At 47.6% G+C, this 16,754-nt stretch overlaps 18 non-coding genes and 1 pseudogene across 18 annotated transcripts; 17 read left to right on the top strand and 2 right to left on the bottom strand.

Annotated features, from left to right (window-relative positions):
- Nucleotides 1–115: 115 nt before the first annotated feature.
- Nucleotides 116–234, bottom strand: LOC135602188 (5S ribosomal RNA; annotated as a pseudogene).
- Nucleotides 235–584: 350 nt separating this feature from the next.
- Nucleotides 585–703, bottom strand: LOC135600491 (5S ribosomal RNA). Its single transcript, XR_010482812.1, has one exon. It is a non-coding gene; the product is annotated as a 5S ribosomal RNA (ribosomal RNA).
- An 8,146-nt stretch (nucleotides 704–8,849) lies between these two features.
- LOC135604137 (5S ribosomal RNA) lies at nucleotides 8,850–8,968 on the top strand. Its single transcript, XR_010484197.1, has one exon. It is a non-coding gene; the product is annotated as a 5S ribosomal RNA (ribosomal RNA).
- A 350-nt stretch (nucleotides 8,969–9,318) lies between these two features.
- On the top strand, nucleotides 9,319–9,437 carry LOC135601723 (5S ribosomal RNA). Its single transcript, XR_010483913.1, has one exon. It is a non-coding gene; the product is annotated as a 5S ribosomal RNA (ribosomal RNA).
- Nucleotides 9,438–9,787: 350 nt separating this feature from the next.
- Nucleotides 9,788–9,906, top strand: LOC135599888 (5S ribosomal RNA). Its single transcript, XR_010482228.1, has one exon. It is a non-coding gene; the product is annotated as a 5S ribosomal RNA (ribosomal RNA).
- Nucleotides 9,907–10,256: 350 nt separating this feature from the next.
- On the top strand, nucleotides 10,257–10,375 carry LOC135601711 (5S ribosomal RNA). Its single transcript, XR_010483912.1, has one exon. It is a non-coding gene; the product is annotated as a 5S ribosomal RNA (ribosomal RNA).
- A 350-nt stretch (nucleotides 10,376–10,725) lies between these two features.
- Nucleotides 10,726–10,844, top strand: LOC135604126 (5S ribosomal RNA). Its single transcript, XR_010484196.1, has one exon. It is a non-coding gene; the product is annotated as a 5S ribosomal RNA (ribosomal RNA).
- Nucleotides 10,845–11,194: 350 nt separating this feature from the next.
- Nucleotides 11,195–11,313, top strand: LOC135601700 (5S ribosomal RNA). The gene has a single exon (XR_010483911.1). It is a non-coding gene; the product is annotated as a 5S ribosomal RNA (ribosomal RNA).
- A 350-nt stretch (nucleotides 11,314–11,663) lies between these two features.
- LOC135599875 (5S ribosomal RNA) lies at nucleotides 11,664–11,782 on the top strand. The gene has a single exon (XR_010482216.1). It is a non-coding gene; the product is annotated as a 5S ribosomal RNA (ribosomal RNA).
- A 350-nt stretch (nucleotides 11,783–12,132) lies between these two features.
- On the top strand, nucleotides 12,133–12,251 carry LOC135599547 (5S ribosomal RNA). Its single transcript, XR_010481901.1, has one exon. It is a non-coding gene; the product is annotated as a 5S ribosomal RNA (ribosomal RNA).
- Nucleotides 12,252–12,601: 350 nt separating this feature from the next.
- LOC135599761 (5S ribosomal RNA) lies at nucleotides 12,602–12,720 on the top strand. Its single transcript, XR_010482104.1, has one exon. It is a non-coding gene; the product is annotated as a 5S ribosomal RNA (ribosomal RNA).
- A 403-nt stretch (nucleotides 12,721–13,123) lies between these two features.
- On the top strand, nucleotides 13,124–13,242 carry LOC135599847 (5S ribosomal RNA). The gene has a single exon (XR_010482189.1). It is a non-coding gene; the product is annotated as a 5S ribosomal RNA (ribosomal RNA).
- A 350-nt stretch (nucleotides 13,243–13,592) lies between these two features.
- LOC135599739 (5S ribosomal RNA) lies at nucleotides 13,593–13,711 on the top strand. Its single transcript, XR_010482082.1, has one exon. It is a non-coding gene; the product is annotated as a 5S ribosomal RNA (ribosomal RNA).
- A 350-nt stretch (nucleotides 13,712–14,061) lies between these two features.
- On the top strand, nucleotides 14,062–14,180 carry LOC135599308 (5S ribosomal RNA). Its single transcript, XR_010481875.1, has one exon. It is a non-coding gene; the product is annotated as a 5S ribosomal RNA (ribosomal RNA).
- Nucleotides 14,181–14,530: 350 nt separating this feature from the next.
- On the top strand, nucleotides 14,531–14,649 carry LOC135599649 (5S ribosomal RNA). The gene has a single exon (XR_010481996.1). It is a non-coding gene; the product is annotated as a 5S ribosomal RNA (ribosomal RNA).
- A 350-nt stretch (nucleotides 14,650–14,999) lies between these two features.
- On the top strand, nucleotides 15,000–15,118 carry LOC135603325 (5S ribosomal RNA). Its single transcript, XR_010484104.1, has one exon. It is a non-coding gene; the product is annotated as a 5S ribosomal RNA (ribosomal RNA).
- Nucleotides 15,119–15,468: 350 nt separating this feature from the next.
- Nucleotides 15,469–15,587, top strand: LOC135599296 (5S ribosomal RNA). Its single transcript, XR_010481874.1, has one exon. It is a non-coding gene; the product is annotated as a 5S ribosomal RNA (ribosomal RNA).
- Nucleotides 15,588–15,937: 350 nt separating this feature from the next.
- LOC135599285 (5S ribosomal RNA) lies at nucleotides 15,938–16,056 on the top strand. Its single transcript, XR_010481873.1, has one exon. It is a non-coding gene; the product is annotated as a 5S ribosomal RNA (ribosomal RNA).
- A 350-nt stretch (nucleotides 16,057–16,406) lies between these two features.
- LOC135600667 (5S ribosomal RNA) lies at nucleotides 16,407–16,525 on the top strand. Its single transcript, XR_010482984.1, has one exon. It is a non-coding gene; the product is annotated as a 5S ribosomal RNA (ribosomal RNA).
- Nucleotides 16,526–16,754: the final 229 nt, after the last annotated feature.

Below are 16,754 nucleotides of genomic sequence, written 5' to 3'. Positions count from 1 at the left end.
AAGCTCTCTCCGAGCCCCTCGATACTGACTGCGTAGCGGTCATAGCAAATTTCCAGCCCCAAAACATTCGTCTCGGAGCTCTACGGGAGATGTTTCATATCACGGGATGCAAAAAGGAGTGCAACACGAGGACTTCCCAGGGGGTCAACCATCGTAGTACTACTCTGGCCCAAGCACGCTTAACTTTGGTGTTTTGATGAGATCCGGTGATTTAGTGCTGGCATTATCGCACCCGTTTCTCGAGCTTCGTCCCTCGCCTATGTGCACGTCGCGGTCCGCGCATCAACGTCCGGAGCCTCTTGCCCGTCACGAAACCGTCGTCGCTTTCTCGCACGTTCACGAAATCCCTATTGCAAGCTCTCTCCGAGCCCTAGCCCGACGATTGCGTATCGATCACGGCAAGCACGTGCCGAAACCATCGACACTTTCTAGAACGATCTCGGAATCGCTATTGCGACCCCAATCCGGAAAGCTCTCTCCGAGCCCCTCGATACTGACTGCGTAGCGGTCACAACAAATTTCCAGCCCCAAAACAATCGTCTCGGAGCTCTACGGGAGATGTTTCGTATCCCGGGATGCAAAAAGGAGTGCAACACGAGGACTTCCCAGGGGGTCACCCATCGTAGTACTACTCTAGCCCAAGCACGCTTAACTTCGGTGTTTTGATGGGATCCAGTGATTTAGTGCTGGCATTATCGCACCCGTTTCGCGAGCTTCGTCCCTCGCCTATGTCACGACCCGGGTCTGATGAGCTAACTGGCCAATAACTCCATTTTGGTCCTCAACGGCGGACCAAAATGCTTAAGCCGGAAGTTACGTAGTACACTCATCAGGCCCTTATAAGCTAATCACACACATTCCCCACTTCCGATGTGGGACTAATGGGATATTACACTATCCCCAACCCAATTAGCTTGACGTCCTCGTCAAGGCCTGACATATCCCAGATCGAACCCTAGCATAGTGCATGTGAGGTTTAACTCAGTGGTGGCTCCACGCCGTGACGAGTTCTCTGACTCCATCCACGGGTAGCCCTTTCCTACTGCAGCCCTCTCACCCTGCCCTAATGCTAGGTCGGCTCTGATACCACCTCAGTCTAGTGTAATATCCCATTAGTCCCACATCGGAAGTGGGGAATGTGTGTGATTAGCTTATAAGGGCCTGATGAGTGTACTACGTAACTTCCGGCTTAAGCATTTTGGTCCGCCGTTGAGGACCAAAATGGAGTTATTGGCCAGTTAGCTCATCAGACTCGGGTCGTGAGGTGGTATCAGAGCATGATTTGAGAATCACTAAGAATGTTATGTTTTTTTTTTTTTTTTGAGGTTTATTGACTATCATTTAGAGATTGATCAAAGAAAATGTTCTTTTGATGTTTTAGGAAGCAAGGATGACGAGATCATCTGGTTCTCCTGTTGCATCTACTACTGATCAATTGAGTGGTATTATGCGGACTTTGGAGACTATGGCACAAGTGATGCAACAACAACAACAACCTGTCCAACAAGGAAGTAATGATGGAATAGAGACATCAAACCGGACGGGGTTGGGAATTGGACAGTTTAAGAAGCTTAGTCCTCCCAGTTTCAGTGGTGAGTCTGATCCAATGGTGGCGGAACGATGGATGATGCAGATAGAGAAAATATTTGATGCCCTAAGTTACTCTGATGAACGAAAGGTTTTTCTTGCCACCTTTATGCTGGAAGGAGAAGCTGAACACTGGTGGAGAATGATTAAGAGGATGTCTGAAATCAAACATGAGCAAATGACATGGAAGTTATTCCAAGAAAAGTTTTACGACAAATATTTTCCCGATTGTATGAGAGAGCAAAAAGAATTGGAGTTCTTGAACCTTATCCAGGGAAGTATGACGGTTACAAAGTATGAATCTAGATTTACTGAGCTCTCCAGGTTTGCCACACATATGACTGATGATGAATCTAGAAAGGCAAGAAGGTTTGAAAGGGGATTACGGCCAGCAATAAGAAGCCGAATGTCAGCTTTAAAATTACAAACATATGCTGATACGGTAGAAAGAGCTTTGAAAATTGAAAGAGACATGGAGGAAATTCAAGAAATCATTGGCAAGAACCAAAGGGACAAATTTACTAGCAAAAGCAGGAGAGAAAATAAATATGAAGATAGTAACAAGAGGTTTAAGACATCTGGATTTGAGAAAAGGAAACCATGGGGGAGGACTCAGTTATGTGAAAAATGTGGATCAAATCATGAAACGAGTCGGTGTTTTCGGGTGACTGGAGCATGTTTTAGTTGTGGAAAGCTAGGTCATCAAATAAAAGATTGCCCACTGAACAGGAAAAGAGAGCCACTGTCTCCTAGACCCTCAGCCCATGCTAGAGTGTACGCTATCACGGAACAAGATTCTAAAGCTTCTAAATCTGTGGTGGAAGGTATTCTTCATGTTTCTAAAAGAAATGCAAAAGTTTTGTTTGATCCCGGCTCCAACTTATCATTTGTTTCACAACACTTTGCTTGTCACTTGGATATTCTACCTAAACCCCTGGATTATATGCTATATGTAACAACTGCTGTTGGAGATTCATTGGCAACAAACGTAGTCTACCCATCTTGTTTGATCTCTATTGGAGACCATGAACTCCTTGCTGATTTGATTCTCCTAGAGATCCAGGGTTTTGATATTATACTTGGCATGGATTGGTTATCTTCTCATCACGCTAGTATTGACTGTTACAAAAAAATAATTACCTTCTGCATACCAGATCAGCCTATATTTTTCTTTGAGGGCATTAAGCATGATTTGCCTCCTTGCTTGATATCCGCACTTCAAGCTTATCATCTTATGCAGAAAGGTTGTCTTTGTTATATGGTGTGTGTAAAGGAGCATTCAAATCAGGAAACCCACATAGATGAAATTTCAGTGGTCAAAGAATTCCCTGATGTATTTCCTGATGACTTGCCTGGTTTACCTCTAGATAGAGAGGGTGAATTTGCTATTAATCTAGTCCCCAGTACAACCCCAATATCTAAGCCTCCCTACAGAATGGCACCACTTGAGTTAGAAGAATTAAAGAAGCAAATACAAGAATTATTAGATAAGGGTTTCATACGACCCAGTGTATCCCCATGGGGTGCTCCGGTACTATTAGTGAAGAAGAAGGATGGAACATTGAGGCTTTGTATTGATTATAGACAGTTGAATCAGGTGACCATCAAAAACAAATATCCCATACCTAGAATTGATGATTTGTTTGATCAACTGCAGGGTGCACAAGTATTCTCTAAGATTGACCTGAGGTCAGGTTACTATCAGTTGAGGATCAAAGAGGAGGATATTTCAAAAACAGCTTTCAGAACTCGATATGGTCATTATGAATTCTTGGTGATGCCTTTTGGTTTGACTAATGCCCCTGCAGCTTTTATGGAACTAATGAATAGGACATTTCAACAGCTCTTGGATATCTGTGTAATTGTATTTATTGATGACATATTGGTGTATTCAAGGAGTAATCAGGAGCATGAGGAACACTTGAGGAAGGTATTGTCCATACTAAGAGAAAAGAAGTTGTATGCAAAGTTCAGCAAATGTGAATTTTGGTTGAATGAAGTTGCCTTCTTAGGCCATGTGATTTCAGGAAAGGGTATATCTGTTGATCCAAGGAAAATAGAAGCTGTAGTTGAATGGGAAGTACCAACAAATGTGACAGAAGTTAGGAGCTTTTTGGGCATGGCAGGTTATTACAGGAGATTTGTGGAGGGATTTTCTCGAATTGCTCAACCTCTCACCAAACTCACTAAGAAGAATATGAAATTTGTATGGGGTGATGATTGTGAGCAAAGTTTTCAAGAGTTAAAAAGAAGATTGACTAGTGCCCCTATTCTCACTATTCCAAGGGGTAATGATGAGTTTGTAGTTTATACTGATGCTTCAAGTAAGGGCCTAGGATGTGTTTTGATGCAGGAAGGGAGAGTAATTGCGTATGCTTCTAGGCAACTTAAAGGTTACGAACTGAATTACCCAACTCATGATTTGGAATTGGCAGCAATTATTTTTGCTTTAAAGATTTGGAGACATTATTTGTATGGTCGGCAGTTTGAAATCTTTACTGATCACAAGAGTTTAAAATATATTTTCACTCAGAAAGAGTTAAACATGAGGCAGCGAAGATGGATTGAACTTCTGAAGGATTATGATTGTACCATCCGTTATCACCCGGGCAAAGCCAATGTTGTAGCTGATGCACTTAGTAGGAAATCTACAAGTTTTATGGCTAGTCTGGTCGTGAAGCAATGGAAGCTAATAGAAGAAAATTTTGATTTGAAAGCTTTGAGGAAAGAGCAAGACTCGATGATTCTGATGGCCTCCATTCAAGTGCAGTCTGATCTTATGCAACAAATTAAGGAAGGACAATTACGAGATCCACATTTAATCTACTTGAGGAGTGAAGTAGAAAAGGGATTGAAGCCACAATTTCAAATTTCAAAGGATGGCCTATTGAGATTTGGGGAGAGAGTATGTGTACCAAATGAACTAGTTATCAAGAATCAAATCCTAACTGAAAGTCATACTTCAAAGTACACCCTACACCCTGGGAGCACTAAGATGTATAGAGATCTTCGAAGTCATTATTGGTGGAAAGGCATGAAGAAAGAAATGGCAATGTATGTTTCTAAATGTTTAACTTGTCAGCAAATCAAAGTGGAACACCAAAGACCTGGAGGGTTGTTGCAACCTTTAGTTATTCCTGAATGGAAATGGGAATGTATTACTATGGATTTTGTTTCAGGACTACCCAGAACCTCGAGGAAGCATGATGCTATTTGGGTTATCATTGATAGGTTAACAAAATCTGCGCATTTCCTACCGATTAATATGACTTATTCACTTGATAGACTTGCAGATTTATATGTTAATGAAGTAGTAAGACTTCATGGTATTCCAAAGGAGATTATCTCTGATAGAGACTCCAGATTTCTCTCTAGATTCTGGAGAAAATTGCAGGAGTCGATGGGCACTAAAGTCAAGTTTAGTACTGCATATCATCCTCAGACTGATGGTCAGTCAGAAAGAACAATTCAAACACTTGAGGATTTGCTTAGAGCCTATGTTATGGATTGGAAAGGTGAATGGGATAAGGATATTTCACTTGTTGAGTTCACGTATAATAATAGTTATCATTCAAGTATTCAGATGGCTCCTTATGAAGCTCTATATGGGCGAAAGTGCGTAACACCTGTATGTTGGGAGGAAGTTGGAGACAGAAAGCTATTAGCACCGGACAAGGTACAAGAAACTACCGAGAAAATTCAAGTAATAAGGAAAAGGTTAAAAACTGCTCAGAGTCGTCAAAAGAGTTATGCTGACAATAGAAGACGAGATATTGAGTTTGAAATCGGAGATTTTGTATTCTTAAAAGTCTCCCCTTCCAAAGGCATTATGAGGTTTGGGAAGAAAGGAAAATTAAGCCCAAGATTTATTGGACCTTTTGAGGTTCTTGAGAGGGTTGGTTCTGTCGCTTACAGGATTGCCTTGCCACCAGCATTGAGCCATGTCCATGATATATTTCATGTCTCGATGATTAGAAAGTATATGTATGACCCTTCTCACATCATTAAGTATGAGCTGGTGGAGTTCGATAAAGATCTATCCTATGTGGAAGAGCCTATTCAGATTATTGATAAGAAAGAAAAAGTCCTAAGGAATCGGGTCATCCCACTGGTTCAAGTAAATTGGAGACATCATTCTGGAGAAGAGACAACTTGGGAGCTAGAAGAGGAAATGAAAAAGGTGTATCCTCGTCTTTTCATCGAATAGAGGTACGATAAATTTAGAGGACTAAATTTTTCTTTTAAGGGGGGGAGAGTGTAACACCCCTCATTTCCGAATTTTCGTATAATATTTCTGGTGATAATGTAAGCATCTATTTTTAATTGACACAAGAAATAGAGTATGAATCAGAGGTAACTTATTTTTAAGATTTGGGAGATCTGTTCAAAAAAAAAAGAAAGAATCTGAGGACCTATATGTAAACCCTAAGGACCTAATCGTGAATATGATAAAAACGAGGACTAAACTGCAAAATGCACCAAATGACAAATTCCACCGCTTAAGCCTCTCTGCCTTCGTTGTTAAGGAAGCAGAGGAGGCAGCTCGTGGGTGACCAGGGAAAGAAAAGAAGAAAAAGAAGAAGAAGAAGAAGAAGGAGAAGAGAAAGAAAATTTGGGGCTTTTAGGGTTTTTGCTTTAATCTTGTTACTTCGGGTCAAAATTTGCAAAGGCAAGTGTTCTAACCCCATCCTACATAAGTATTTGACTCTGTTTTTATGTTGATTCAAAATAAATTGGAAGATTTCTATTTAGAAACTGATATATCTCTCTTTGGACTTAAACCATGGATTCTGAAAGTCTTTCGGTAAACTGACCCCTAAGCACTGTTTCGGCTATAAGTTTTAATATAGAATGAGAATTCAGGCAGGAACTATTTTGTTTGAGATTAGACTCGTATGTGTTTCTTTTGACACCGATTTTGTAGATTTTGGACACCGAATACTTACCCAAAAATTCGTTTCAAAAGAGCCTATAGACGCTGTAAAACAGAGTTCAGATTTCTGACCTTTCGATACTAAAACGCCTATAACTTCCTGTTGAAAATTCTGATTTGTATCAAACTGATTTTATTTGAAACTAGACTTGAAATTCTCTCTTTGACATATAGTTTGAATATTTTGGAGTTCAATTGCCCACCCTATCGTCTGTTGATTCCGACCCTATAAATTCTGTAACACAGTGATTGTGATTTTGACCTTGCGTTACCAAATCAGAGGTAATTCAGTGTTGGGAGCCCTGTTTCATATGAAATCTGTTCCATCTTAATATAGATCGATATATGATTCGACCATAGCCTTATTATGGGTATTGGAGCATAATTGTTATTCTAAAATATTTGTTTGATGTGCCACTGGAATTCTGTCCGAAATCGAGCTTTGGTCGATTTCGCGTATTTGGTTCCATTCCTTTGGATATCTGAATTTGTCTAACCTTCTTATTGGAATTGAGCTGATTATGATTGCTTGGAATCCCTGTACACTCTTGCTTTAAATTCTTTCCTAAAATGAATACTTTTGTGAGAGATTTGTTCCTTGCATCATTGTTTTGAAAAGGCACATGTAAGTTTGGTTGTTCCGCGTGTGCTTCCGTTATATGCTGCTTATTGTTGAAACTGCCTTCTTGTACTCTGGTGTGTGGGATATTGTGAACCTTTGCCAGAAATGGTAAAGGGAGTTGTGAACCTTTGCCAGAAATGGTAAAGGGAGTTGTGAACCTTTGCCAGAAATGGTAAAGGGAGTTGTGAACCTTTGCCAGAAATGGTAAAGGGAGTTATGCATAGAGCCTGCGATGCTCTGCCGGCCCCCTCTGACTTCACCTAGACGTGGGTGGATGGAGCTCCCAGACGTGGGAGACTTTTGTCAGGTGGTCATTCAGAAATGGATGAATCACATTCTGACTGAGATCCCACTACACCCTCTATATGTTTGATATGACATCCAGAGTTTTGGTGAGTTATTTCTGTTCGTGCTCTGGATAAGTATGATATGATTGCAACGTCAAGGACGACGTTTGAGCTTCTGTACGACATATGAGTTTGATATGCTCTGAAATGCTTCATTCACTATTGAGTTTGCTTCGTAATGTTCCATAGATCGTTGATGTGTTCTGGAACATTTTATATGCCATTGATAAGCTCCGATATGTTTCCTTTGTTTCTGATATGCTCCAATTACTCTATGCCCCATCTGTTAGGAACCAAATATGTATGATTAAAAAGGACAATTATGATTCTGCTCCTAATGATATTATGTATACGAAATCGTATATTCTGCTTTTGTGTTTTGATACTGTATCTCTTTGGAAATTGTACTATTTTGATATGGATATGTTAGTCACTTGCTGAGCTCTTTATGCTCACCCCGTTTGTTGATAAATTTTTCAGGATAGCGTATCGCTTGCTTAAATGTTAAGAATGGGCTGAGGCAGTGGAAAGTTTAGAAGACGTTGGGCAGAACTTTTGTTAGCATATATGTAGTTGTGTATAAGCTACCTTGCATCTAATGAAATGTGACTCTGAATCTAAACCTGTGGATTTTGTGTAAGTTAAAGGATCCCTCATGTATAGGGTTTTGGAATGTTAAATTAAATTTGTGTAATGATATGAACTTATGGTAAATCGATGATTGTGGTGACTGCATAGATTTCCCCACTTGTGGACTTATATTGTGGTTTTTATTTTGATGAGTCGGGTTCAGATGGTATAAATTTTCGAGTGATGTGTGTTATGTTTATGAATTGCACAGGGATATGAATTGATAGATTATAGAAGCGAAATTTTTGATTTGAATGTTTTCTTAGTGACCTCAAATGTGTGTTTGGATCCTGGGTTAGTTGTGACGAAAGATTTTAAATATCATGGATATTTTTAGGGGTGTGACAGTGACCCCCTGGGAAGTCCTCGTGTTGCACTCCTTTTTGCATCCCGGGATACGAAACATCTCCCGTAGAGCTCCGAGACGATTGTTTTGGGGCTGGAAATTTGCTGTGACCGCTACGCTGTCAGTATCGAGGGGCTCGGAGAGAGCTTTCCGGATTGGGGTCGCAATAGCGATTCCGAGATCGTTCTAGAAAGTGTCGATGGTTTCGGCACGCGCTTGCCTTTACCGATACGCAGTCGTCGGGTTAGGGCACGGAGAGAGCTTGCAATAGGGATTTCGTGAACGTTCGAGAAAGCGCCGACGGTTTCGTGACGGGCAAGAGGCTCCGGACGTTGATACGCCGACCGAGTCGGGCACATAGGCAAGGGACGAAGCACGCGAAACGAGTGCGATAATGCCAGCACTAAATCACCGGATCCCATCAAAACTCCGAAGTTAAGCGTGCTTGGGCCAAAGTAGTACTAGGATGGGTGACCCCCTGGGAAGTCCTCGTGTTGCACTCCTTTTTGCATCCCGGGATACGAAACATCTCCCGTAGAGCTCCGAGACGATTGTTTTGGGGCTGGAAATTTGTTGTGACCGCTACGCAGTCAGTATCGAGGGGCTCGGAGAGAGCTTTCCGGATTGGGGTCGCAATAGCGGTTCCGAGATCGTTCTAGAAAGTGCCGATGGTTTCGGCACGCGCTTGCCTTTACCGATACGCAGTCGTCGGGTTAGGGCTCGGAGAGAGCTTGCAATAGGGATTTCGTGAACGTTCGAGAAAGCGCCGACGGTTTCGTGACGGGCAAGAGGCTCCGGACGTTGATACGCCGACCGAGTCGGGCACATAGGCAAGGGACGAAGCACGCGAAACGAGTGCGATAATGCCAGCACTAAATCACCGGATCCCATTAAAACTCCGAAGTTAAGCGTGCTTGGGCCAGAGTAGTACTACGATGGGTGACCCCCTGGGAAGTCCTCGTGTTGCACTCCTTTTTGCATCCCGGGATACGAAACATCTCCCGTAGAGCTCCGAGACGATTGTTTTGGGGCTGGAAATTTGCTGTGACCGCTACGCTGTCAGTATCGAGGGGCTCGGAGAGAGCTTTCCGGATTGGGGTCGCAATAGCGATTCCGAGATCGTTCTAGAAAGTGTCGATGGTTTCGGCACGCGCTTGCCTTTACCGATACGCAGTCGTCGGGTTAGGGCACGGAGAGAGCTTGCAATAGGGATTTCGTGAACGTTCGAGAAAGCGCCGACGGTTTCGTGACGGGCAAGAGGCTCCGGACGTTGATACGCCGACCGAGTCGGGCACATAGGCAAGGGACGAAGCACGCGAAACGAGTGCGATAATGCCAGCACTAAATCACCGGATCCCATCAAAACTCCGAAGTTAAGCGTGCTTGGGCCAGAGTAGTACTAGGATGGGTGACCCCCTGGGAAGTCCTCGTGTTGCACTCCTTTTTGCATCCCGGGATACGAAACATCTCCCGTAGAGCTCCGAGACGATTGTTTTGGGGCTGGAAATTTGCTGTGACCGCTACGCAGTCAGTATCGAGGGGCTCGGAGAGAGCTTTCCGGATTGGGGTCGCAATAGCGGTTCCGAGATCGTTCTAGAAAGTGCCGATGGTTTCGGCACGCGCTTGCCTTTACCGATACGCAGTCGTCGGGTTAGGGCTCGGAGAGAGCTTGCAATAGGGATTTCGTGAACGTTCGAGAAAGCGCCGACGGTTTCGTGACGGGCAAGAGGCTCCGGACGTTGATACGCCGACCGAGTCGGGCACATAGGCAAGGGACGAAGCACGCGAAACGAGTGCGATAATGCCAGCACTAAATCACCGGATCCCATTAAAACTCCGAAGTTAAGCGTGCTTGGGCCAGAGTAGTACTACGATGGGTGACCCCCTGGGAAGTCCTCGTGTTGCACTCCTTTTTGCATCCCGGGATACGAAACATCTCCCGTAGAGCTCCGAGACGATTGTTTTGGGGCTGGAAATTTGCTGTGACCGCTACGCTGTCAGTATCGAGGGGCTCGGAGAGAGCTTTCCGGATTGGGGTCGCAATAGCGATTCCGAGATCGTTCTAGAAAGTGTCGATGGTTTCGGCACGCGCTTGCCTTTACCGATACGCAGTCGTCGGGTTAGGGCACGGAGAGAGCTTGCAATAGGGATTTCGTGAACGTTCGAGAAAGCGCCGACGGTTTCGTGACGGGCAAGAGGCTCCGGACGTTGATACGCCGACCGAGTCGGGCACATAGGCAAGGGACGAAGCACGCGAAACGAGTGCGATAATGCCAGCACTAAATCACCGGATCCCATCAAAACTCCGAAGTTAAGCGTGCTTGGGCCAAAGTAGTACTAGGATGGGTGACCCCCTGGGAAGTCCTCGTGTTGCACTCCTTTTTGCATCCCGGGATACGAAACATCTCCCGTAGAGCTCCGAGACGATTGTTTTGGGGCTGGAAATTTGCTGTGACCGCTACGCAGTCAGTATCGAGGGGCTCGGAGAGAGCTTTCCGGATTGGGGTCGCAATAGCGGTTCCGAGATCGTTCTAGAAAGTGCCGATGGTTTCGGCACGCGCTTGCCTTTACCGATACGCAGTCGTCGGGTTAGGGCTCGGAGAGAGCTTGCAATAGGGATTTCGTGAACGTTCGAGAAAGCGCCGACGGTTTCGTGACGGGCAAGAGGCTCCGGACGTTGATACGCCGACCGAGTCGGGCACATAGGCAAGGGACGAAGCACGCGAAACGAGTGCGATAATGCCAGCACTAAATCACCGGATCCCATTAAAACTCCGAAGTTAAGCGTGCTTGGGCCAGAGTAGTACTACGATGGGTGACCCCCTGGGAAGTCCTCGTGTTGCACTCCTTTTTGCATCCCGGGATACGAAACATCTCCCGTAGAGCTCCGAGACGATTGTTTTGGGGCTGGAAATTTGCTGTGACCGCTACGCTGTCAGTATCGAGGGGCTCGGAGAGAGCTTTCCGGATTGGGGTCGCAATAGCGATTCCGAGATCGTTCTAGAAAGTGTCGATGGTTTCGGCACGCGCTTGCCTTTACCGATACGCAGTCGTCGGGTTAGGGCACGGAGAGAGCTTGCAATAGGGATTTCGTGAACGTTCGAGAAAGCGCCGACGGTTTCGTGACGGGCAAGAGGCTCCGGACGTTGATACGCCGACCGAGTCGGGCACATAGGCAAGGGACGAAGCACGCGAAACGAGTGCGATAATGCCAGCACTAAATCACCGGATCCCATCAAAACTCCGAAGTTAAGCGTGCTTGGGCCAGAGTAGTACTAGGATGGGTGACCCCCTGGGAAGTCCTCGTGTTGCACTCCTTTTTGCATCCCGGGATACGAAACATCTCCCGTAGAGCTCCGAGACGATTGTTTTGGGGCTGGAAATTTGCTGTGACCGCTACGCAGTCAGTATCGAGGGGCTCGGAGAGAGCTTTCCGGATTGGGGTCGCAATAGCGGTTCCGAGATCGTTCTAGAAAGTGCCGATGGTTTCGGCACGCGCTTGCCTTTACCGATACGCAGTCGTCGGGTTAGGGCTCGGAGAGAGCTTGCAATAGGGATTTCGTGAACGTTCGAGAAAGCGCCGACGGTTTCGTGACGGGCAAGAGGCTCCGGACGTTGATACGCCGACCGAGTCGGGCACATAGGCAAGGGACGAAGCACGCGAAACGAGTGCGATAATGCCAGCACTAAATCACCGGATCCCATTAAAACTCCGAAGTTAAGCGTGCTTGGGCCAGAGTAGTACTACGATGGGTGACCCCCTAGGAAGTCCTCGTGTTGCACTCCTTTTTGCATCCCGGGATACGAAACATCTCCCGTAGAGCTCCGAGACGATTGTTTTGGGGCTGGAAATTTGCTGTGACCGCTACGCTGTCAGTATCGAGGGGCTCGGAGAGAGCTTTCCGGATTGGGGTCGCAATAGCGATTCCGAGATCGTTCTAGAAAGTGTCGATGGTTTCGGCACGCGCTTGCCTTTACCGATACGCAGTCGTCGGGTTAGGGCTCGGAGAGAGCTTGCAATAGGGATTTCGTGAACGTTCGAGAAAGCGCCGACGGTTTCGTGACGGGCAAGAGGCTCCGGACGTTGATACGCCGACCGAGTCGGGCACATAGGCAAGGGACGAAGCACGCGAAACGAGTGCGATAATGCCAGCACTAAATCACCGGATCCCATCAAAACTCTGAAGTTAAGCGTGCTTGGGCCAGAGTAGTACTAGGATGGGTGACCCCCGGGGAAGTCCTCGTGTTGCACTCCTTTTTGCATCCCGGGATACGAAACATCTCCCGTAGAGCTCCGAGACGATTGTTTTGGGGCTGGAAATTTGCTGTGACCGCTACGCAGTCAGTATCGAGGGGCTCGGAGAGAGCTTTCCGGATTGGGGTCGCAATAGCGATTCCGAGATCGTTCTAGAAAGTGCCGATGGTTTCGGCACGCGCTTGCCTTTACCGATACGCAGTCGTCGGGTTAGGGCTCGGAGAGAGCTTGGGCCAGAGTAGTACTACGATGGGTGACCCCCTGGGAAATCCCTACGCTGCAAGCAATTGGGATTTCGTGAACGTTCGAGAAAGCGCCGACGGTTTCGTGACGGGCAAGAGGCTCCGGACGTTGATACGCCGACCGAGTCGGGCACATAGGCAAGGGACGAAGCACGCGAAACGAGGGCGATAATGCCAGCACTAAATCACCGGATCTCATCAAAACTCCGAAGTTAAGCGTGCTTGGGCCAGAGTAGTACTACGATGGGTGACCCCCTGGGAAGTCCTCGTGTTGCACTCCTTTTTGCATCCCGGGATACGAAACATCTCCCGTAGAGCTCCAAGACGATTGTTTTGGCGCTGGAAATTTGCTGTGACCGCTACGCAGTCAGTATCGAGGGGCTCGGAGAGAGCTTTCCAGACTGGGGTCGCAATAGCGATTCCGAGATCGTTCTATAAAGTGCCGATAGTTTCGGCACGCGCTTGCCGTGACCGATACGCAGTCGTCGGGCTAGGGCTCGGAGAGAGCTTGCAATAGGGATTTCGTGAACGTTCAAGAAAGCGCCGACAGTTTCGTGACGGGCAAGAGGCTCCGGACGTTGATACGTCGACCGCGACGTGCACATAGGCGAGGGACGAAGCACGCGAAACGGGTGCAATAATGCCAGCACTAAATCACCGGATCCCATCAAAACTCCGAAGTTAAGCGTGCTTGGGCCAGAGTAGTACTACGATGGGTGACCCCCTGGGAAATCTTCGTGTTGCACTCCTTTTTGCATCCCGGGTTACGAAACATCTCCCGTAGAGCTCCAAGACGATTGTTTTGGGGCTGGAAATTTGCTGTGACCGCTACGCAGTCAGTATCGAGGGGCTCGGAGAGAGCTTTCCGGATTGGGGTCGCAATAGCGATTCCGAGATCGTTCTAGAAAGTGCCGATGGTTTCGGCACGCGCTTGCCTTTACCGATACGCAGTCGTCGGGTTAGGGCTCGGAGAGAGCTTGCAATAGGGATTTCGTGAACGTTCGAGAAAGCGCCGACGGTTTCGTGATGGGCAAGAGGCTCCGGACGTTGATACGCCGACCGAGTCGGGCACATAGGCAAGGGACGAAGCACGCGAAACGAGGGCGATAATGCCAGCACTAAATCACCGGATCCCATCAAAACTCCGAAGTTAAGCGTGCTTGGGCCAGAGTAGTACTACGATGGGTGACCCCCTGGGAAGTCCTCGTGTTGCACTCCTTTTTGCATCCCGGGATACGAAACATCTCCCGTAGAGCTCCAAGACAATTGTTTTGGGGCTGGAAATTTGCTGTGACCGCTACGCAGTCAGTATCGAGGGGCTCGGAGAGAGCTTTCCAGACTGGGGTCGCAATAGCGATTCCGAGATCGTTCTATAAAGTGCCGATGGTTTCGGCACGCGCTTGCCGTGACCGATACGCAGTCGTTGGGCTAGGGCTCGGAGAGAGCTTGCAATAGGGATTTCGTGAACGTTCGAGAAAGCGCCGACAGTTTCGTGACGGGCAATAGGCTCCGGACGTTGATACGTCGACCGCGACGTGCACATAGGCGAGGGACGAAGCACGCGAAACGGGTGCGATAATGCCAGCACTAAATCACCGGATCCCATCAAAACTCCGAAGTTAAGCGTGCTTGGGCCAGAGTAGTACTAGGATGGGTGACCCCCTGGGAAGTCCTCGTGTAGCACTCCTTTTTGCATCCCGGGATACGAAACATCTCCCGTAGAGCTCCGAGACGATTGTTTTGGGGCTGGAAATTTGCTGTGACTGCTACGCCGTCAGTATCGAGGGGCTCGGAGAGAGCTTTCCGGATTGGGGTCACAATAGCGATTCCAAGATCGTTCTAGAAAGTGCCGATGGTTTCGGCACGCGCTTGCCTTTACCGATACGCAGTCGTCGGGTTAGGGCTCGGAGAGAGCTTGCAATAGGCATTTCATGAACGTTCGAGAAAGCGCCGACGGTTTCGTGACGGGCAAGAGGCTCCGGACGTTCATACGCCGACCGAGTCGGGCACATAGGCAAGGGACGAAGCACGCGAAACGAGTGTGATAATGCCAGCACTAAATCACCGGATCCCATTAAAACTCCGAAGTTAAGCGTGCTTGGGCCAGAGTAGTACTACGATGGGTGACCCCCTGGGAAGTCCTCGTGTTGCACTCCTTTTTGCATCCCGGGATACGAAACATCTCCCGTAGAGCTCCGAGACGATTGTTTTGGGGCTGGAAATTTGCTGTGACCGCTACGCAGTCAGTATCGAGGGGCTCGGAGAGAGCTTTCCGAATTGGGGTCGCAATAGCGATTCCGAGATCATTCTAGAAAGTGCCGATGGTTTCGGCACGCGCTTGCCTTTACCGATACGCAGTCGTCGGGTTAGGGCTCGGAGAGAGCTTGCAATAGGGATTTCGTGAACGTTCGAGAAAGCGCCGACGGTTTCGTGACGGGCAAGAGGCTCCGGACGTTGATACGCCGACCGAGTCGGGCACATAGGCAAGGGACGAAGCACGCGAAACGAGGGCGATAATGCCAGCACTAAATCACCGGATCCCATCAAAACTCCGAAGTTAAGCGTGCTTGGGCCAGAGTAGTACTACGATGGGTGACCCCCTGGGAAGTCCTCGTGTTGCACTCCTTTTTGCATCCCGGGATACGAAACATCTCCAGTAGAGCTCCGAGACGATTGTTTTGGGGCTGGAAATTTGCTGTGACCGCTACGCATTCAGTATCGAGGGGCTCAGAGAGAGCTTTCCGGATTGGGGTCGCAATAGCGATTAAGAGATCGTTCTAGAAAGTGCCGATGGTTTCGGCACGCGCTTGCCTTTACCGATACGCAGTCGTCGGGTTAGGGCTCGGAGAGAGCTTGCAATAAGGATTTCGTGAACGTTCGAGAAAGCGCCGACGGTTTCGTGACGGGCAAGAGGCTCCGGACGTTGATACGCCGACCGAGTCGGGCACATAGGCAAGGGACGAAGCACGCGAAACGAGGGCGATAATGCCAGCACTAAATCACCGGATCCCATCAAAACTCCGAAGTTAAGCGTGCTTGGGCCAGAGTAGTACTACGATGGGTGACCCCCTGGGAAGTCCTCGTGTTGCACTCCTTTTTACATCCCGGGATACGAAACATCTCCCGTAGAGCTCCGAGACGATTGTTTTGGGGCTGGAAATTTGCTGTGACCGCTACGCTGTCAGTATCGAGGGGCTCGGAGAGAGCTTTCCGGATTGGGGTCGCAATAGCGATTCCGAGATCGTTCTAGAAAGTGCCGATGGTTTCGGCACGCGCTTTTCTTTACCGATACGCAGTCGTCGGGTTAGGGCTCGGAGAGAGCTTGCAATAGGGATTTCGTGAACGTTCGAGAAAGCGCCGACGGTTTCGTGACGGGCAAGAGGCTCCGGATGTTGATACGCCGACCGAGTCGGGCACATAGGCAAGGGACGAAGCACGCGAAACGAGTGCGATAATGCCAGCACTAAATCACCGGATCCCATCAAAACTCCGAAGTTAAGCGTGCTTGGGCCAGAGTAGTACTACGATGGGTGACCCCCTGGGAAGTCCTCGTGTTGCACTCCTTTTTGCATCCCGGGATACGAAACATCTCCAGTAGAGCTCCGAGACGATTGTTTTGGGGCTGGAAATTTGCTGTGACCGCTACGCTGTCAGTATCGAGGGGCTCGGAGAGAGCTTTCCGGATTGGGGTCGCAATAGCGATTCCGAGATCGTTCTAGAAAGTGCCGATGGTTTCGACACGCGCTTGCCTTTACCGATACGCAGTCGTCGGGTTAGGGCTCGGAGAGAGCT

This window comes from Musa acuminata, chromosome BXJ2-1, assembly GCF_036884655.1.
Source record: "Musa acuminata AAA Group cultivar baxijiao chromosome BXJ2-1, Cavendish_Baxijiao_AAA, whole genome shotgun sequence".
Lineage (NCBI taxonomy): Eukaryota > Viridiplantae > Streptophyta > Magnoliopsida > Zingiberales > Musaceae > Musa > Musa acuminata.
This window is presented reverse-complemented; position numbering and strand designations above follow the sequence as displayed.